A 20,637-nucleotide genomic window follows, 5' to 3' on the forward strand; every position below is an offset into this window, starting at 1 on the left:
CGTTGTCTTTATGGCATACATTAACTGGGAAAGTATTTTATTAAAGGTTTCTCAATGTTCCCTGGAGCAGTCTCTTCTTTATGTTGGTTTATACTATAACCAGTGCAGGAGTATTATTTCTAGTCATCTATCTCAGCACTTCAGTTGGTTACTTTTGCATTGGTCTACTACTATTATATCACATACAGTAGGTTGGGTGTATTTTGTTGTCTTTGTCTTCATAGTGACTCATACAAAATTGAGAGCCTGTATTTTACTGCAGAGCTGAATTCACAGTTCTGCAGGCTTTACAGTTGAAATCTCCCAGCATTCCCTGCTTGTTCAGTGTCTCTAACAGAGCTTGCTCTGATTACCTGCATTCTAGGAAGTGCAATGGTTAAACCAGGCAATGTACAGTCATCTGATGTAGGAGAAATAAATGCATTATAGAAGCTAAGCTGAGTGCGAGGGGTGTCTGACAACAGTTGTGCATGTCTGTTTCCCATTGCAACTAACAGAATCGTTAGTGCAGCTCTGGAGTATAATACAGGATGTAACTCAGGATCAGTACAGGATAGGTTATGTCACGTAGGTACACAGTGACTCCACAAACAGAATAGTGAGTGCAGCTCTGGAGTATAATACAGGATGTAACTCAGGATCAATGCAGGATAAGTAATGTATGTACACAGTGACTCCACCATCAGAATAGTGAGTGCAGCTCTGGAGTATAATACAGGATGTAACTCAGGATCAGTACAGGATAAGTAATGTAATGTATGTACACAGTGACTCCACCAGCAGAATAGTGAGTGCAGCTCTGGAGTACATTACAGGATATAACTCAGGATCAGTACAGGATAAGTAATGTATGCACACAGTGACACCACCAGCAGAATAGTGAGTGCAGGTCTGGAGTACATTACAGGATATATAACTCAGGATCAGTACAGGATAAGTAATGTTATGTATGTACGTACGAACGAACGAACGCAGTGACTCCGCTGTTTATGTAGAACAATGCTATCTGTTAAATTGCAGCTTAAATTTGTTTTTTATTATGGCCATTTCTTTGAACTGTTTGTTTTACTGCTTAGAGCTACAATTGTTCTATAGTCGCTTGAGAACTGAGGTGACCGCTTTACTACTTCTCTCTTACATGGAATTTTAATTGAGTATTTTATAGTTTTTATTTATATCAGTTTGTTATAATTATAATGTGGTGACTCTTAACAATGGCTTTGAAAAGATCTGGTTTTGTTGCAGTCATGCAGACCTTCCGGCTAGAATGTTTTAAATTTTACATGGTAGAACAGTGCTGTTTTCTGCAGTATCCTTTAAATTGACATGTAAAAGGCTTAAAACTTAAATGGGCTCTCCGCTTTGATCAATCCCATTTGGTTAGATGGTTCTCTGATTATAAGCTGATCACATGGTGTCCGCTACGATGCCCAGCAATTAGCTTTTAAATAATGTGATGTATTACAAAGTGACTTAAATGGTTACTAACGTTTCAACAAACTTCGCATTAATCAATAGTACAAATTAATAAAATAAGATTTGTAATATGTCTTATTAGAAAAGCCCTTTCTCCACTTTTTAGGCTTTTTTCCTCCCCCTACCTTCCTTCCTGTTTACTCACTATAAATGTTTTGCTTTTTCCATGTCCTGAAGACAAGACAGACTTTCAGCTCACTGAGCGATCATGTTACACTTGCCCATAGAAGTCTATGGAGATTGAAGAAGTAGGAGCAGAGCGAGAGAGGCAGAGGGACATATAGAGATTCTGCTGCAGCTTCTAGTTGGTGTTTTATCTCATCCTGTGCTGTATACCTTGCTACTGTAAAGGATCTGCCAGACACAGCTTCTGTGTCGACGCCCGTGGTTAATCAGCCTGCATCTGCTCCTAGGTCTGATAGTGTGACTCGATCTGCTACCACTCAGGCTGGTAGGCTGAGGAGTGGGAGAACCTATCACAGCCTGGCCAGACGGTTCTAGCTCCTGCCCTCGGTCTATGTATACCTTAATTTGCTTCTTGTCTTTGCCTATGATTCTCTTGTTTCCTGGCTCTGCTGTTCCAGCTATTACTATTGACCTCAGCTTCATATTGACACTGGCTTTACTGACTACGCTCCTGCTCTGCGTTTGGTACCTCGTACACTCCTGGTTTGACTCGGCTCGTTCACTACTCTTGTTGCTCACGGTGTTGCCGTGGGCAACTGCCCCATTTCCCTTAGCTTCTGTGTACCCTTGTCTGTTTGTCTCTCGTGCACATATTGAGCGTAGGGACCATCGCCCAGTTGTACGCCGTCGAGTAGGATGGGTCGTGCAAGTAGGCAGGGACTGAGTGGCGGGTAGATTAGGGCTCACCTGTCTGTCGCCTTACCCCGTTATTACAGCTACACTGCTCATTACTGCTGTATAATGTTTTCCATGATTCTGTAGCTTCTAGTAAGTGTTCTATCTCACCCCAGTGCTAAATCTATAGCAGCAATGCTCATTACTTCTATATAATGTCCTCCATGCTGCGGCAGCTTCTAGTAAGTGTTATATCCCACTCCAGTGCTGGATTCACAGCTACAATGCTCTTTACTGCTATATAATGTCCTCCATGCTGCTTCTAGTAAGTACTATATCTCACCTCAGTGCTGGATTTACAGCTACACTGCTCATTACTTCTGTATAATACCCTCCATGCTGCTTCTCGTAGGTTTTATATTTCACCCTAGTGATGGATCCACATTACACTGCTCATTACAGCTGTATAATATCCTCCATGATGCTGCTGCCTCTAGTAAGTGTTATATCTAACCCTAGTACTGGATTCACAACTACACTGCTCATTACTGCTGTATAATCTGCTCAATGTTGCTGCTTTTATATATATTTTTCATAGATAGTGATATAAGAGCAGGATTATCCTCTACTATGTTTGCAGTGTGTAGAAGACATGATAGCAGTTCGGCTTCACCCACTAGCTCAGAGAAAACTGAGAATTAGAGATAGAGCCTGCACCTGAAAGGTTAAATACGCTTTATGTTTTTATGTACATACCAGTACTTACACATCCTAGAAATGCAGGCTATCTGTAACGTCCGTGGTCGCTGACCACGAACTCCTTCCATCCAGTCGACGCCCTTCTCTCGAGAGATGTCTGCACATGCAGCCGTCCTGTTCTGTTTCACAGTGACCACCAGGGCACGCTAGCGAGCTCAGTCCAGCCTTAAGGAGCCAGGTGTGAGATTGAGCTGATTGCTCCCAGAGGACCCTGGACTATAAGAAGAGCTCTGCCCCTCCCTGTATTGCCTGAGCTTTGTTATCGTTACCCTAGTTTGTCTCTGCAAATGGTCTCCTAGTGTCTTCCAGTTCCCAGTGTTTCCTGTTCCTGCTACCTGTAACCTGTATCCCGTGCTATCCTGGTTAAGTACCGTATTGAGTTGGACTCGTGCTGTGCTGTGTTACATGCCTGTCCTGTTACACCACGCCTGGTGTCTACCTGTTGCCAAAGTCCCTTCCGAGCCTGTCTCGCTACTGTCTGAAGCAACCACACTATACGAACTATAGACTTTTACCTGTATCCTATTGGCCAGCTGCTATACCGTTAAGGCGGTACAGCCCAGTGGGTCCACGTACCCAACGTAACACTATCTAATATTGTAGAGGAAGCATTGCCTTTTTTTTCATAAAAATTGCTTCCATTGGCGTCATATTTTCATAAAGTTGATGTTGGTGCAGCTCAGGTATAGAACGGCATCTGGATTACAGACAGCCATATTTGTGCAGAGCATATGTATATACAAATTGTCTATACCAGGACCCCTGCAACAATCACATATTAAAGTACTGCTGTCCACTTATGTGGAAGATGAGGTGTTGGATCACTTTGGACACTACAACCTCTGTACCCTCTATAGCAGTGGTCTCCAACCCTTGACCCCCTGCCATTGCGAGAAAACAATTCCCAGCATCCTCTGTCAGTCCCTGTGTCTGTCAGAGCAAGCTCGGAGTTGTAGTTTTACAACAGCTGGAGAGCCACAGGTTTGAGATCACTGTTATATACTGACAAAAGTGTCCGTGCATTTCTGTATATTTGCAGCAAATAAAAGCAGAGATTGGTCCCTTCAGCTAATAGGGCTTATCTGAGCAACTATAGTTTAAACTCAGTCCCTAGACCTCCCCTAGGTCCTAGGCCATGAGAAATAATTGATAATATTTAAAATGATTCCACCAGAGCCGCCTTAGCGGTGGATATTTCAGAACATTATCTTAATGTTCATGAAGGGAAAAAAACAACATAACGGCCTTAGCATTTAGCTCAAGATTAATTGTGACCTTGATATCGAAAAGTTTTGTAAAAAAGTGCAACGACCTTGCAGAATTGTGCCATGTCAATTATATAAATATCTAAAGAAGAGCAGAGCAGCTTATATTCTATTATTAATTATTGCCAACCTGACGCTAGTCACATCATTACATCAGAAGGTCCGGGGGGTTGTGAATAGTCTGTAGGAAACAAGTTCAGTAGAACATGCACAGAAAGGGACCAAACTGCAACACAGTATTCCCCATTGAAAGCTTCTTGGGCTCTTTGCACGCGGCGTTCTGGCGTAGCTAGGGGTTTAGCACAGGGGGGCAAAACATTCTCTGAGTGGGCCCCAACCCAGTGAGCCCCCCTAACGCATGTTTACAACTGAAGAGGAGCATTCTTATTATATACCAACCATCATCCCTGTATATAACCCCCATCATCCCTGTATATAGCCGCATCATCCCTCAATATATCAGCCATCATCCCTGTATATAACGCCCCTCATCCCTGTATATACCAGCCTGGCTAGTATATACAGGTAAGATGAGGGTTATAAACAGGCATGACGGCTGGTATATACAGGGATGATGGGGTTATATACTGGGATGATAGGAGTTATATAAGGGGATGATGGCTGGCATACACAGGGATGATGTGGGTTAATGCAGGGATGAAGGCTGGACTACACATCATCCCTGTATATAACAACCATAATTCCTGTATTGACCAACCATCATTCATGTATATAAACCCCATCATCCCTGTATAATATACCAGCCAGGCTGGTATTTACAGGGATGATGGGGGTTATAAGCAAGGATGATGGCTCGTACATACAGGGATGATGGGGGTTATATACGGGGATGATTGCTGGTATAAACAGGGATGATAGTGGTTATATACAGTAATTATGTCTGGACCAGCCATTATCCATGTATATAACCCCCATCATCCCTGTATACAACCCCATCATCTCTATATATACCAGCCATCATCCCTGTATGTAATCCCCATCATCCCTGTATATACCAGCCATCATTTCTGTATATATCAGCCATCATTCCCGTATATACCAGTCATCATTCCTGCATATAACCCTCATCATCCCTATAAATACCAGCCTGGCTGGTATATACTGGGATGATGGGGTTTATATACAGGAATGATGGCTGGTATATACAGGGATGATGGTAGTTATATACAGGGATTATGGTGGTTATATGCAGGGATGATGGGTAATGGGTAATCCTGCCATCATCCCTGCATTAACCCGCATCAGCCCTGTATATACCAGCCATTATCCCTGTATACAAACCCCATAATCCCTGTATCCAATCATTATTGAGGAGGGATGCTTGCTCACCCTCTCTTCTAACATGCAGGCTTCTTCTGCTCCTCTTTGGCGGGCTGCGTTTGAGGTGTGCTCTGCTCTAGCAGACGTGTCTAGCGTCTGTCCCTGATTATAATAGCACCATACACTGTGTCCCACACACACACAGTGCTCCGTGTAGATGGTGCCCCCATAGAGCCCTCTGTAGATAGTGCCCCCCATAGATCCCCCTGTAGATAGTACCCACATTCAGCACCCTGTAGATAGTGCCCCACATATAGCCCCCCTGTAGATAGTGCCCCACATATAGCTTCCTGTAGTGCCCACCATAGATCCCCCTGTTGCTAGTACCCACATTCAGCACCCTGTAGATAGTGCCCCACATATAGCCCCCTGTAGATAGCTCTCTACATCTAGCCCCCTGTAGATAGTGCTCTACATATAGCCCCCCCTGTAGATAGTGCCCCACATATAGCACCCGCTGTATATAGTGCCCCACATATAGCCCCTTGTACATAGTGCCCTTCATATAGCCCCCTGTATATAGTTCCCCACATATAGCCCCCTGTAGATAGTGCCCTACATATAGCCCCCTGTAGATAATGCCCTACATATAGCCCCAATGTATATAGTGCCCCACATATAGCCCCCCTGTAGATAATACCACTCACACTTTTAAGTGAGAAAATAAAAACTTTGCATACTCACCTTGATCCCGTTCCCGCGCTGTCCTGTGTCTCTCTTCTGAGCTGGCCTGCTGGTGCTAAACGGCGCAAGCGTCATCGCGCTGTTAGCGTCGTTGAAAGGCGCCGATTGGGGGGTCAAGTCCCCCCGCTGGCTCGCTACTGTAGCTGATGGATGCTGCCGATACTGTTATACAGCTGGGACGTCATGGGTAGCATAACATTACTAAAGTTCAGCACCAGAGTCCGAACCATATGACTAATAGGTGGCACCAGAGTTAGAGCCATATGGCAAACAGGTAACACCAGGAACACAACCTTATGAGTAACAGGTGGCACCAGGATCTCAAACATATGACTAACGGGTAACACCAAGGTAAGAACCATATGACTAACAGGTGGCGCCATGGGAGGGACCATGTAACATACAGGAGATAGCAAGGTTCACACTATATAACTAACAGGGTACACCAGGGTCAGAACAATATGACTAACAGATGACATCAGAACCATATAACAGGTACAATCAGGGTCAGAACCTTAGGATTTACAGGGGACACCAGAGTGAGAACATGAATAACAGGGAACACCTGTCCTGATTATGTCTAAGGATATGGGGTGTCTCTCTCCCACACAACTACAGCCCCATATGAACGTACCCTAAGGCTGGGTTCACACGACCATATTAACGTCCGTAATTGACGGACGTATTTTGGCCGGAAGTCCCGGACCGAACTCATTGCAGGGAGCCGGGCTCCTAGCATCATAGTTATGTACGACGCTAGGAGTCCCTGCCTCTCTGCAGGACAACTGTCCCGTACTGTAATCATGTTTTCAGTACGGGACAGTAGTTCCACGGAGAGGCAGGGACTCCTAGCGTCGTACATAAGTATGATGCTAGGAGCCCGGCTCCCTGCACTGTGTTCGGTCCGGTACTTGCGGCCGAAATACGTCCGTATAATACGGACGTAATTAGTGTGTGTGCACATACCCTAACTGACACCCTGCATGTGTGTCAATTGGACATGATCAGGACAGGTGTTTAGCCTTTGAATTTAATTAAGAATTTCCCATTCACTGACATCAAGCAAAGATCCTGAAATGGTGAGGAACTTTTTCTTAAAATTAAATAATGATTACGCTTTATCTACCTAAAATCACATTAACATTCGTTCCTAGTGACCTTACACTGTATGGCGTGTTATTTTATGGTTAGTGGCAGGATTACGGATTAGGTTATTCCCAGAATCCCGCTGGTTCAGCTCCAGTCCACTTTCCAGCATTGTACTGGCATTGTCTTTTGTGGTGTAATCATGTAACCAACGCAAAATCTGACTGCCGTTAAATAGATTCAGGTGCGCCCAGTTTATTTTCTTACATTTCACAGGTTTTATTGGGAATTTAAAGACCACAGTGACACTTCATAAACCGCCATATTCACTGCTTTAACTATCAGTAGTTATTACATTTTTGTTAAACAAGCCTCTGAAACATTTGACCTCACTCAGCAATTTCAGTCTTGGCTTTTTCTTCCCCTCCAATGTCCTTTTGAGCACGAGTGCAGACTAATTTATAGTGGCTCAGAAGAACAGTTCAACTGGTTCATTCATTGACAGCAAGCAGAGATCTTGAAAATTGCTAGGAAATAAAACACAAAGAATATTAGAAAGTTGCAGAGCTTTCCGTGATACAACTATTAAAGTGGTTGTATACGTTTTGAAAAACATTGTTCCAAAAACAGCACCACCCTTGTCTGTGGGGTATGTCTGGTATTGCAGCTTAGGTCCATTGAAGTGAATGGGGCTGAGCTGCAATACCACAGACAACCTGTGGACAGGTGGGGTGCTATTTTTGGAAGAAAGCAGACATGTTTTTCTAATATTGTACCACACCTTTAAGCTTAATTAACATAAGTCTTGACAACGTTTTACTAGTTATTGTATTTATTCTCATATTACCTGTGGTTGAGCCAAAATAAACTAACAAAAAAGTTTTTTTTCGGGAACTCACCTTGATATGCCAATTATGTGTGTAATTGATTGGGGCACCGACTCACTCATCAGTAGAACAAAGGGGCTGCAATATTTGCTCCTTCGTTGCAGTATCAGACACAGCGCTACTCTCGTCCGTGTGGCTGTGATTGGTACTGCAGCTCTGCCTCATTTACTTCAACGTGGTTAATCTGCGATACCAGACACATTAATTTCCACCGTTATGTCGATTCCTGCAGTGAAGGGGCTCCAGGGTGTACCCTTAGTTCTGCTGATTGACCCCCATAGCATCACATATACCTCCTAAGAATATGCCATAAATGATATATTGTACACAACCTCTTTGTACACCTCCCACTATTTATTTATTTTTTTACCCCAAAGCATCTAAATTTAAAATTAAAGCAACTGCATAAATAGTGTTAATTAAAAATGTCATACGTCTCCATGGAAACAGACTACAAACACACCCTGTGAAGTCTGATCCTGTAGTTATATTAACATTCAACTTTCCCCAAATTTTTGCTAACCAAATGTATCTAATTAAGAAGATGGGAAGGGGTGGAAGGCAGTATGACTGTCAGATCAGACTTCAAAGGGTTTGTTTTGCAGTCTGTTACCAGGGAGACACATAGGTCTGCATAAGAGCTGTGTACACATAATTCTAGATTTTTATTTAAGACTATTTGCTTCATTTTGTATTTTAGATACTTTGGCGCAAAGCTGGATCTTCTCTTTAATTTTTGCCTTGGCTGTTTTTGAAATCCAATCATTTAGCATCTTTTTAATTTAGTGGTCTTGAATTTTCAAATTTGAGAAACCCGGTAATACAGAAAAAAATCTCTTATTGAATAACTTAAAGGAACACTTCAGGCAACACTGTATTGTACCTAGGGCAGGGCCTGAGGGGCGGAGCATGACACATACATTCAAAGAAAGAAAGAATCCACATGTTACTCTATGCTCCTCCTCCTGCTCTGGGTATAACAATGTATCAGTTTTGCATGTTCCCTTAAATGCTGCCCTTCGGCGACGAGTTTTGATGCATGAGGAAACATGGAGGTATTATAAGTTTTATTTTTTATTCACAAAATACATTGTGTAATGACAGAAACCATTATAGTTCATTGTATTTTACCAGACACAAATTGTCTAAGTACGACCCCACAGACTCACACACCCCATTGTTTTGCTTCATGCTTTTAATTGGAGTATTAAGTGTATTTCATGTATTTCTATTGTTCCCAGACAATAGAGAAAACTGTAGAGCAAAGTGTACAAAGTGTACAGAAGAGATGAGTGCAGCGCCTGTACCCATCCAGCAATGTCAAGACTAGGACATATATTCATAGACTATTGCGATAATGTTCTCTACTGTGATATGAAATAGTATCTCCACCACTGAACGCCAACTTATAGCGTATGTACAGATGCACTATATGGAGAAAAGTATTAGCCCCCTCCTAATCATTGATTTCAGATGTTCCCTCAATGCCCCCCCCGGTGTATAACATCCGGCAGTCGTCTTTACAGACATTAGTGATAGAACGGGTCGTTGTAGAGAGATCAGTGACCTCCAGCGTAAGGCCATGTTCACACGTTGAGTCAAAAACATCTGAAAATAAGGGAAAACAGCTCCTGATTTTCAGACGTTTTTTAAGCCACTCGCGATTTTCGCTGCGTTTTTCGCTGCATTTTCGGAGCCGTTTTCCATAGAGTCAATGAAAAACGGCTCCAAAAACGTCCCAAGAAGTGACATGCACTTCTTTTTTGCGGGCGTCTTTTTACGCGCCGTATTTTGACAGCGATGCGTACAATTACACCTCGTGGGAACAGAACGTCGTAAAATCCATTGAAAGCAATTGGCAGATGTTTGTAGGCGTAATGCAGATGTTTTTTCAGGCATAATTCAAGGCATAAAATGCTCAAATTATGTCTGAAAACACTGCGTGTGAACATACCCTAATAGGACGCCACCGTTGTAACAAGTCAGTTCCGGAAATTTCTTCCCCCCAATATTCCACCATTATCTGTGAGTGATATTATTGTAAAGTGGAAGGAAGCGCAGCAACAAAGTGCAGACCACGTGATGTTACAGAGCGGGGGGCCGAGTGCTGGGGAGCAAGTGCAGAAAAGTCACCAACGCTGACTCCATAACTGCAGAGTCCAAACCTCCTGGTAGTAAAGGGTTTGTCCACTAACGGACAACTGATGACCGGATAGGTCATCGGTATATGATCTGTGGGATCCAACACCCGGACCCCGCACCGATCAGCTGTTCCGGCTGCCTGCGGGCACCAGATGTCATTGCACAGTATGCAATGTACGGAGCTGGAAGCAGTTGGCTCCGTACATTGCATAGCGACCGTGCTGCAGAACAGAAGCTCGGCCGCTATTCCGTGAGCAGAGCCATCTGCTTACGGCATGGACGTTCAGTGCCCAGAGGCAGAGGTGTCGGACCCCCACAGATCATATACTGTTGTCCGGTAGTGTTCTGTGGAGTGACGCTTCTCTATATGACGTGTTCTGTGGAGTGACGCTTCTCTATATGACGTGTTCTGTGAAGTGACGCTTCTCTATGTGACGTGTTCTGTGGAGTGACGCTTCTCTATGTGACGTGTTCTGTGGAGTGACGCTTCTCTATGTGACGTGTTCTGTGGAGTGACGCTTCTCTATGACGTGTTCTGTGGAGTGACGCTTCTCTATGACGTGTTCTGTGGAGTGACGCTTCTCTATGTGACGTGTTCTGTGGAGTGACGCTTCTCTATGTGATGTGTTCTGTGGAGTGACGCTTCTCTATGTGACGTGTTCTGTGGAGTGACGCTTCTCTATCTGACGTGTTCTGTGGAGTGACGCTTCTCTATGTGACGTGTTCTGTGGAGTGACGCTTCTCTATGTGACGTGTTCTGTGGAGTGACGCTTCTCTATCTGACGTGTTCTGTGGAGTGACGCTTCTCTATTTGACGTGTTCTGTGGAGTGACGCTTCTCTATATGACGTGTTCTGTGGAGTGACGCTTCTCTATCTGACGTGTTCTGTGGAGTGACGCTTCTCTATCTGACGTGTTCTGTGGAGTGACGCTTCTCTCTATGACGTGTTCTGTGGAGTGACGCTTCTCTATCTGGCGTCTGATGAGTTTGGGTTTGGTGAATGCCAGGAGAATGTTACCCGCCTGACTGCATTGTGCCCGCTGTAAAGTTTGGTGAAGGAGGGGTAATGCAGGTTCTTTTTCAGGGATCGGCCCCTTAGTTCCAGTGAAAGGAAATCTTAATTCCTCATCATACAAGACATTGTGGACGATTGTAGCTTCAAAAATTTGTAGGAACAGTTTGGGGTTTGGCCTTTTCTGTGCCCCAGTGCACAAGCTAGTAAGAATAAAGTAATAAAGACATGGTTGGTTGGTCGGCTGGTTGGTTGGTTAGTTGGCTGGTTGGTCGGTTTGTTGGGGGAGTTTGGTCTGGAAGATCTTGACCGGACGCTCAGAGTCCTGACGTCAACCCAATCCAACACCTTTGGGATGAACTAGAACGGAGATTACGAGCCCTCCCCCAACATCAGGGTCTGACCTCACAAATGTTTCTGGATGAGTGAGACAAATTTACACAGACACCCCAAAATCTTGTAGAAAGCCATCAGAAGAGTGGAAGCTGTTTTACTGCAAAGGGGGAACCAACCCCATATTAATGCGTATGGATTTAGAATGCGACAACATAAAAGCATTTGTAGGTGGAATGTGGGGTGTCCCAATACTTTTGTCCACATATATATGTTTTTATATATGTATATATATATATATATATATATATATATATATATATATATATATTTGGATCCATCATGGACTAACAACAAATTAGCTGATAGTCTGGCACTTTTCTTGTTCACCTCTGGGGCACCACAGCGGGTACTGAAGATAATGGGGAAGTCCCCAATCACATATCGTTGATCCTTTGGCTCTCTAGTGTTATGACATTAACTAGGCACTGATGGTGGACTGCCCGCGCAAATGCACCAAGGAGTTCCGCTTGTGTTTTACCGTCCATATCCGCTCGATTGTTCAAAATATCAGAAAACTCAACATCACCAGTTCAGGCAAAAAATCTAATTATCAGTGGTCGTCGACTAATAATCTTGAGGCAAAGACAGTAGATTATCAGAGTCTGACAAAAAACACATCTGCAGCTTTCAGGGCTTGCTGGGAGTTGTAGTTTCAGCACAGCTGGAGATCCACAGGTTGTAGACCACTGCCCTATACTAGAGGTAAATGATAAAATTCTATCTGCCTGCAGTCACCACTAGAGGGAGATCAGGAGCTTACTGTATACTGTGTTGTTATTGGATTCAATGTATAAATAATGTGCAGTAAGGTCCTGAGCTCCCCCTAGTGGTGACTGTAGGCAGCAAAAATGTAATCATGTAACTCTTTGGTGGAAAAATATTAAGACTGTCATGTCATGATAAATCTGTCCTTCGAGTAGGGGTCTTGCCCCCTTTGGCCAAGCCGGGTCTCTTTTTCATGCCACTTTTGGAAAGTGGCGAGAAAAGTAATAAGTCACAAATTTTAGCACAACTAAAGCCAGAATTTGCAACTTTTTTAAACGCCTGAAAACTGGTGTAAACCTGTTGACAGATTCCCTCAATGTCTTTGCAGAGGATTTGGAGCTCTGTCCCCTATATATAATGAAAAGAATCAGTGCAAAAAGTTGGACCTATTTAGAGTCTGGAAAACAAAGCATTCAAGGGCGTACATTCAAAGTTCTGCCACTTTCTGGTATACTTTTTGTGTTCAGTTTCTTACTATTTTCAAGATTTCTGCTTCCTGCCAGCAGGTCCTGACCTAGTCCTGCTCACACAGCTGTAGTCTGATACCGTGTAGGTCAAAACTGTACAGAAAAGGAGAAATATTGTTGATGCTGGTGTGTGTGTGTGTATTGTCTGGACTGATACATTGTAACATCCCCAGCAGTTGTGTGAGCAGGACTAGGTCATGCCAGGACAAGGAATGTTGCAGGAATATTCTTTCTGCTTCTACACCACATACTTAGAGATAGTCTAGGTTTGCAGGTTATCAGAGGGATTGATTTTTTGGAGAATAATTAGAAAATAGAAGATTCGCTCTTCTCTGCACACACAAATACGAATCCTTGATGAGCCGTGCCCACACATGTGCCATTCTGCATTCTGCTAATAGTACTGTGTCCATGCGGCCGGCCACCCCAGGGCTCGGTGCAGGTCTGTAAGGTTGTTGTGCTTAAGGCAATCGACCATTAAGCTTCCAGCGCCTCATACCTGCCGCAGTGCCTGGTCTATGCCCGGCCTCCACTCTTCCCCGCACCCCTCCCCTTGTTATGCCACCTGTGGCCACACACGAGGTGCTGGCAGCTCTATTTTACAGATGTTGCTCTCACAGCTGCCTTGACTTGGCCGCTGCCGGCTGCAAAGTGTGACTAGAGGGAGGGAGCTCTTTGTATTGCCAGTCTGTTTCGGGACTGGCTGTGGGGGCACTGTTTGGTGAGGGTGTCCCTGCAGGGGTCACAGGGTCCTGTGTATTTCAGATCAGGCTCTACATATGTTTCCTTTCTAATAACAACAACCCACCCCCCCCCCCTTCTCCGACCACCCACAGCCCCGAGCCTGGCATGGAACCCTCTTAACCCCTTATTGTGTTATCCCCACCCTTCCTGTTATACATAGGCCAAGCTGCACCAACATTAGCCAAAATAGTGCCAGACCCGGTGCCACTGTAATGTGAGTCTGTCTCTGTGTCCTCAATTCCTCTCTGATTTCTGCAGAACGATAACACACACACCCTGGGTCCAGTATTAAATGTTGCTCTGCCTGTCTGTACCTGAACCGTCTGCCGCAGCCCCGCAAATAAAACCTACATTAACCCCAGATGTTCCATCTTCTCCCATGGCAGAGTTCTGCGCTACCCACCAAGTTAACTATTGTTTCTTTTTTCGACTACACGTGTCTGATTACTTGCTGGGCAGAAAAACCTATTACTAATATATTCCTCCACGGCTCTGCTCCTATTTCCGAGGTTCAAATATTTTTGTTTTCAGGGGGGGATGTAATTTATCCTGCAGTACATTTTGTAGCAGTCCCTGGTAATGGGATTACAATGTATCTAGTAGACAGTCCTGGCAGATTTCTGAATTTGATGCAGGTGATAGACGAACCCCACGTTATATGTTCATGTGTTATAAGAAGCGTGTGAGAAGTCCCTGCGGCTGGAAGGATCTCCCTCTAAACTAAAGGTATGTGCACACGACTTCTTTTCAGAAGTAAGGGTATGTTCACACACACTAATTACGGACGTAATTTGGGCGTTTTTGCCCCGAATTACATCCGAAAAATGCGGCTTGAAAGCGTTGACAAACATCTGCCCATTGAAAGCAATGGGCTCACGTTTGTCTGTTCACACGAGGCGTATACCTGTCACTTCTTGGGGCGTAATTGGAGCCGTTATTCATTGACTCCAATGAAAAGCAGCACCAATTACGTCCGTAATGGACGCGGCGTTCAAGCGCCTGCACATGCCATTACGGCTGAAATTACGGGGATGTTTTCTCCTGAAAACATCCCCGTAATTTCAGCTGTTCCGGACGCTGTCGTGTGAACATACCCTAATGGAGGCGTTTTACGCCTCGAATTACGCCTGAAAAGACGGCTCCAATACATCGGCAAACATCTGCTCATTGCTTGCAATGGGTCTTATGATATTCTGTGCAGACGAGCTGTCATTTTACGCGTCGCTGTCAAAATACAGCGCGTAAAATGACGGCTCGTCAAAAGAAGTGCAGGACACTTCTTGGGACGTTATTGGAGCTGTTTTCTCATAGACTCCAATGAAAACAGCTCCAAAAACTGCCGTAAAAAACACTGTGAAAAACGCGAGTTGCTCAAAAAACGTCTGAAAATCAGGAGCTGTTTTCCCTTGAAAACAGCTCCGTATTTTCAGCCGTATTTTGTTAATCATGTGAACATACCCTAATGGTTAGAAAAAGCTCTTCTATTACATGAGTGTGGAGACCTACATAAAAAGTTGTAACTTTGTGAATACATAACATTACTGAATGTAATGTATGTACAGAGTGACTCACCAGCAGAATAGTGAGTGCAGCTCTGGAGTATAATACAGGATATAACTCAGGATCAGTACAGGATAAGTAATGTAATGTATGTACACAGTGACTCCACCAGCAGAATAGTGAGTGCAGCTCTGGAGTATAATACAGGATGTAGCTCAGGATCAGTACAGGATGTCAGGGTCACAGGCTATGTGGACCCACTAGACCGCTCCGCCGTAGCAGAGAGGCAGCTGACCTAGTCATAGTCTATGCAAGAGTCTATAACAGTTCGTAGCACAAGGGTACCTGAAATAGTCCTGAAAGTGGCCGAGGCTTCAGCACGGATGGAGGTGGGTGCAGCAGGTTACGCCAGACTTGGCTGAAAACACTGGATATTGCAGGTGACGCTGGACGTGATGGACGACACTGGTACAGTAGGACACGACTCCAACACTAACAGGCTCAGGAACAAGGACACAGCACGGGATATGGGACAATTAGCAGGGCACGTGTAACAACAGGAACAATATAACACTAAGGGACCATTTGCAAGACTGACATGGGATAAACTAACAACGCACAGGCAATGAGAAAATGGGCAGAGCCCTTCTTATAGTCCAGGAAATCATGGGCAGTTGATGATTTCCCATGTGCGTGTGCTGACCAGATCAGAAGTGGGCGCTGGCTTCTGGGAAGGAGATTTGAGCCAGCGCTCACAGATCCATGGCTACGGCCGCCGGGAGTGAGTAAACCCGACGGTCCGAGGCCATGAACGCTACACAGGATAAGTAATATAATGTATGTACACAGTGACTCCACCAGCAGAATAGTGAGTGCAGCTCTGGAGTATAATACAGGGTGTAAATCAGAATCAGTACAGTATAACTTACAGATATTTCCGGGATATGACTGAATGTCTCTGGAATTTAGTATAAGGTACATTATAGAGGTTCACTTCGGACATATTGCTGATTAGGGTCAGTGATCCCCCTCCTTCAGGAGTCTGTAACAATTACGCTAATAACTACCGTGCAATTTATACTATATATTGTAACGTCCATGGCCACGGGCCGTCGAGTTTACTCAACTCCCGACACCCGCAGCCATGGATCCGTGAGCGCTGGTCCCAATCTCCTTCCTAGGAGACGCCAGTGCTCACTTCCGCTCCGTTCTGCTGTGTCCCATAGGGTGTGCGCACACGCTCGTGCCCGGCCTTAAAGGGCCAGCGCGCTCACATCAGGAAATCATCAACGGCCCATGATTTCCTGGTCTATAAGAAGGCCTCAGCCCTTCTGATCCTTGCCTGAGCATTTTTAGTTTTCCAAGTCTGTCTTGCAAATGGTCCCTTAGTGTTTCCCGTTCCAGTTGTTACTTGTGCCCTGTTACCTGTTCTTGTATCCCGTGCTGTTCTTGTTCTTGTGCCTATTAGTATCGGAGTCGTGTCACGTCCTGTGTCATCTGCCACGTCCAGAGGAATTAGTCACGATAGGCGCAACCTGCGGCATCTGTGTCATCTGCCACGTCCTGTGTCTTCTGCCACATCCAGAGAGGAATTCGCCACGTCTGGGGCAACCTGCGGCACCTATGACATCCGCCACGTTTGGCGCACCGATCTCCATCTGTGCCAGAGCTGCGGCCACTGTCTAGACTATCCAGGTACCCTTGTGCGGGACTTTGTATTCTGGGATTCCTGTTGTTTGGCAAGCTGTCTCCCTTCTACGGCGGTGCGGCCTAGTGGGTCCACAAACTCGCTACGTGACAGTACGCTCAGGCCATGGACCCCGCTGGTCAACCTGAGACCTTGACGACACAAGCCATGCTGGCCGAGATGGAGGATCTCCAGTCACAAGACCAACTCCTCCTGTCGGTGAATGCCATAGCCCATCGGCTGCTTGTTCCAACCACAGTCGTCACCGGTGCGTCATGGGTGCCATTCCTGCTGTTCCTCCTGCTACACTTCCTGTCTGTACTGGTACCGATCCCCTGTGCTTTCTGCCGCTACCTCCACGCTATGACGGGGACCCGAGGACCTGCAGGGGATTTTTAAATCAGTGCCTGATCCACTTCAGACTACATGCCAGGTCCTTCTTTTCGGATGACATTAGGATCGCCTTCATCATGTCTCTCCTTACTGGCAAAGCCCCAGCATGGGCAAATCCTCTGTGGGAACATCAGGGACCAGAGACCTGTGACTTGCAGTGCTTCTTACAGACCTTCCGCTCGATCTTTGAGGAACCTGGGAGAGTTTCTTCGGCTGCTGCATCCTTGCTGACCCTACACCAGGGAGACCTCTCCGTGGGCGAGTATGCCATTCAGTTCCGTATCCTGGCTACTGAATTGACCTGGAACAACGAGGCTTTGGTGGCCACATTGTGGCAGGGACTGTCTTCAGGGATTAAGGATGAGCTGGCTGCCCGCGATCTGCCATCTACCCTGGACGATCTTATCCTACTCGCCTCCCGGGTTGACATGAGGATCCAGGAGCGTTCCCAAGAGGTTCTCCGGGAGAGAGAACTTCCTAGGCTGGATTCTACTTTCCAGCAATCCTCCTCAGTCGTCCCACCAGAAATTGTCTACCCAGGAGAGACAACGCAGACACACTTCTGGACTTTGTTTGTATTGCGGCCTCGGAGGCCATATTGTTCGTCTGTGTCCCCAGAGGCCAGAGAGACCCCATTGCCTAAGATTGGTTGGAGAGACAACCCTAGATGGAACGGTACCTAATAGAGCATTCTGTTCCAAACTGACTATTCCTGTGACCCTAGTATCCGGCGAGAGGACGCATCAAGTTTCTGCCTATCTTGACTCTGGTTCTGCGGCAAACTTCATTCAAAAGGAGCTAGTGGATCATCTTCAGTTCACCACAGTTCCCCTAGAGACATCTTCGGCTGTTGCCTCAGCTAATAAACTGCCTCTGCCTGATCCCATCGTTTCTAAAACCAAGCCGTTGAAGCTCCAGGTTGGAGTCCTTCATTTTGAACTGATTTATTTCCTTGTTTTGCCCAAGGCCATCAATCCTCTTCTACTTGGCCTGCCTTGGCTTCGACTGCATGCCCCAGTCCTGGACTGGAATTCTGGAGAGGTTCTCCAATGGGGCTCCAAGTGCCTTGGTCATTGTCTGTTGCAGATCCATTCTGTCCAGCCCCCTCTGCCTCAGTCATTGGCGGGACTGCCCCCCCCCCCAGGTTACAGATGTTTTCAACAAAAGGGAGGCTGAGACGCTGCCTCCACATCGGACTTATGAATGCCCCATTGAACGGGTTCCTAATGCCTCTCTCCCCCGTGGCCGAGTATATCCTCTCTCCTTGCCAGAGTCTCTATCCATGTCGGCCTATATCATGGAGAATTTGGAGAGGGGTTTCATACGAATGTCTTCCTCCCCGGCCGGGACTGGATTCTTCTTTGTTAAAAAGAGGGACAGATCCCTTCGACCCTGCATTGACTACCGTGGTCTCAACCAGATCACGGTCAAGAACAAATACCCGTTGCCACTTATCTCCGAGCTGTTTGATCGCATACGAGGAGCCAAAATGTTTTCTAAGCTAGACCTGCGGGGGGCTTATAATCTAGTACGGATTAGCCGGGGTGACGAATGGAAGACTGCATTTAACACCCGGGACACGCACTACGAATAACTAGTGATGCACTTCGGACTGTGTAACGCTCTCGCTGTGTTTCAGGAGTTCGTTAATGATATCTTCCGAGATCTCCTCTATGTCTGTGTTGTTGTTTATCTCGATATTTTGATTTTCTCCCCAGATCCGACGACTCATCGGAGGCATGTCCGTCAGGTTCTACTACGATTTAGGGGGAATCGTTTATACGCCGAGCTGGATAAGTGCGTCTTTGAGAGGAGTTCTCTGCCCTTCCTGGGCTACATAATCTCGGATCAAGGTCTCAAGATGGATCCTGAGAAAGTGAAAGCTGTCCTGGAGTGGCTACGTCCTCAAGGGATGTCTCTTACCTACAGAGGATTAGCAGTGACAATGCAGGACGGGTCTATGATAGTCTGAAGGGACTCCACCGTGTCTTCCGTCTCTAACGATCTGGACAGGGCATCGGCTCTCACATTCTTGTCTGCAGGACCGTAGTGGAGCACAAACTGGAAACGGGTGAAGAACAGCGACCACCTGGCTTGACAGGGATTCAGTCGTTGAGCAGACTGACGGTAGGTAAGGTTCTTGTGGTCGGTGAAGATCAGGATGGGATGAGCTGCGACCTCCAGCAGATGTCTCCACTCCTCCAGAGCCAATTTGATGGCCAGTAGCTCCCGATCCCCAATAGAGTAATTGCGCTCAGCAGAAGAAACATGTCTTGAGTAGTAGCCACATACTACTACCTTTCCTTTGGAGCTCCTCTGGAACAGAAGTGCACCAGCACCAACAGAGGATGCGCCCACTTCCAGTGAAAACTGCCGAGATAAGTCAGGTTGATGGAGGATCGAAGCTGAAGTGAAGGCTTTCTTGAGGCTAATAAATGCGGACTTTGCCTCTGGAGTCCACACCTTGGCGTTCACACCCTTCTTAGTAAGGGTAGAGATGGGAGCCGTCAGAGATGAGAAGTTTGGAATAAACTGCCGGTAGAAATTGTCGAACCCCTTGAACTGCTGTATGGCCTTTAAGCCTCCGGGGAGGACTTTTGTGCGGTTGGCAGACAGGAGAAGAATTCTCCGCTGGGGACACAGTTCTAAACTGGCTGGGCACGCTGGTGTCCGTAAAGTCCGGGAGCTCATTGCTCGTCCCTTCTGGTGGCCCACACTACATAAAGATGTTCTGGACTTTGTCTCTTCTTGCACGGTGTGTGCTTCTAACAAAGTTACTCACTCCAAGCCTGCCGGCCTGCTTCAACCTCTGCCTGAACCCAATGCCCCCTGGCAGCACATTGCGAAGGGCTTTGTCACAGACTTTCCCCCTCAGCAGGATGCAACACTGTCTGGGTGGTGGTGGACCGGTTCTCTAAGATGGCACATTTTATCCCGCTGACCGGCCTACCTTCTGCTCCTCGTCTGGCGAGTCTCTTCATTCTACACATCTTTCGCTTGCATGGCTTGCCTCTTCACATTTTGGGATTTCGGTTTACTTCAAAGTTCTGGAGAGCCCTCTGTAAACTCCTGGATGTGAGATTGGACTTTTCCTCAGCTTATCACCCCCAGTCCAATTTGGGAGGATCAACCAGATCATGGAGAATTATCTCCGCCACTTCATCTCTCCACAGCACGATAACTGGGTACAGCTTCTTCCATGGGCCGAGTTCTCATACAAACTCAGTGCTCC

Source organism: Rhinoderma darwinii, chromosome 3 (assembly GCF_050947455.1).
Source record: "Rhinoderma darwinii isolate aRhiDar2 chromosome 3, aRhiDar2.hap1, whole genome shotgun sequence".
NCBI classification, from domain to species: domain Eukaryota; kingdom Metazoa; phylum Chordata; class Amphibia; order Anura; family Rhinodermatidae; genus Rhinoderma; species Rhinoderma darwinii.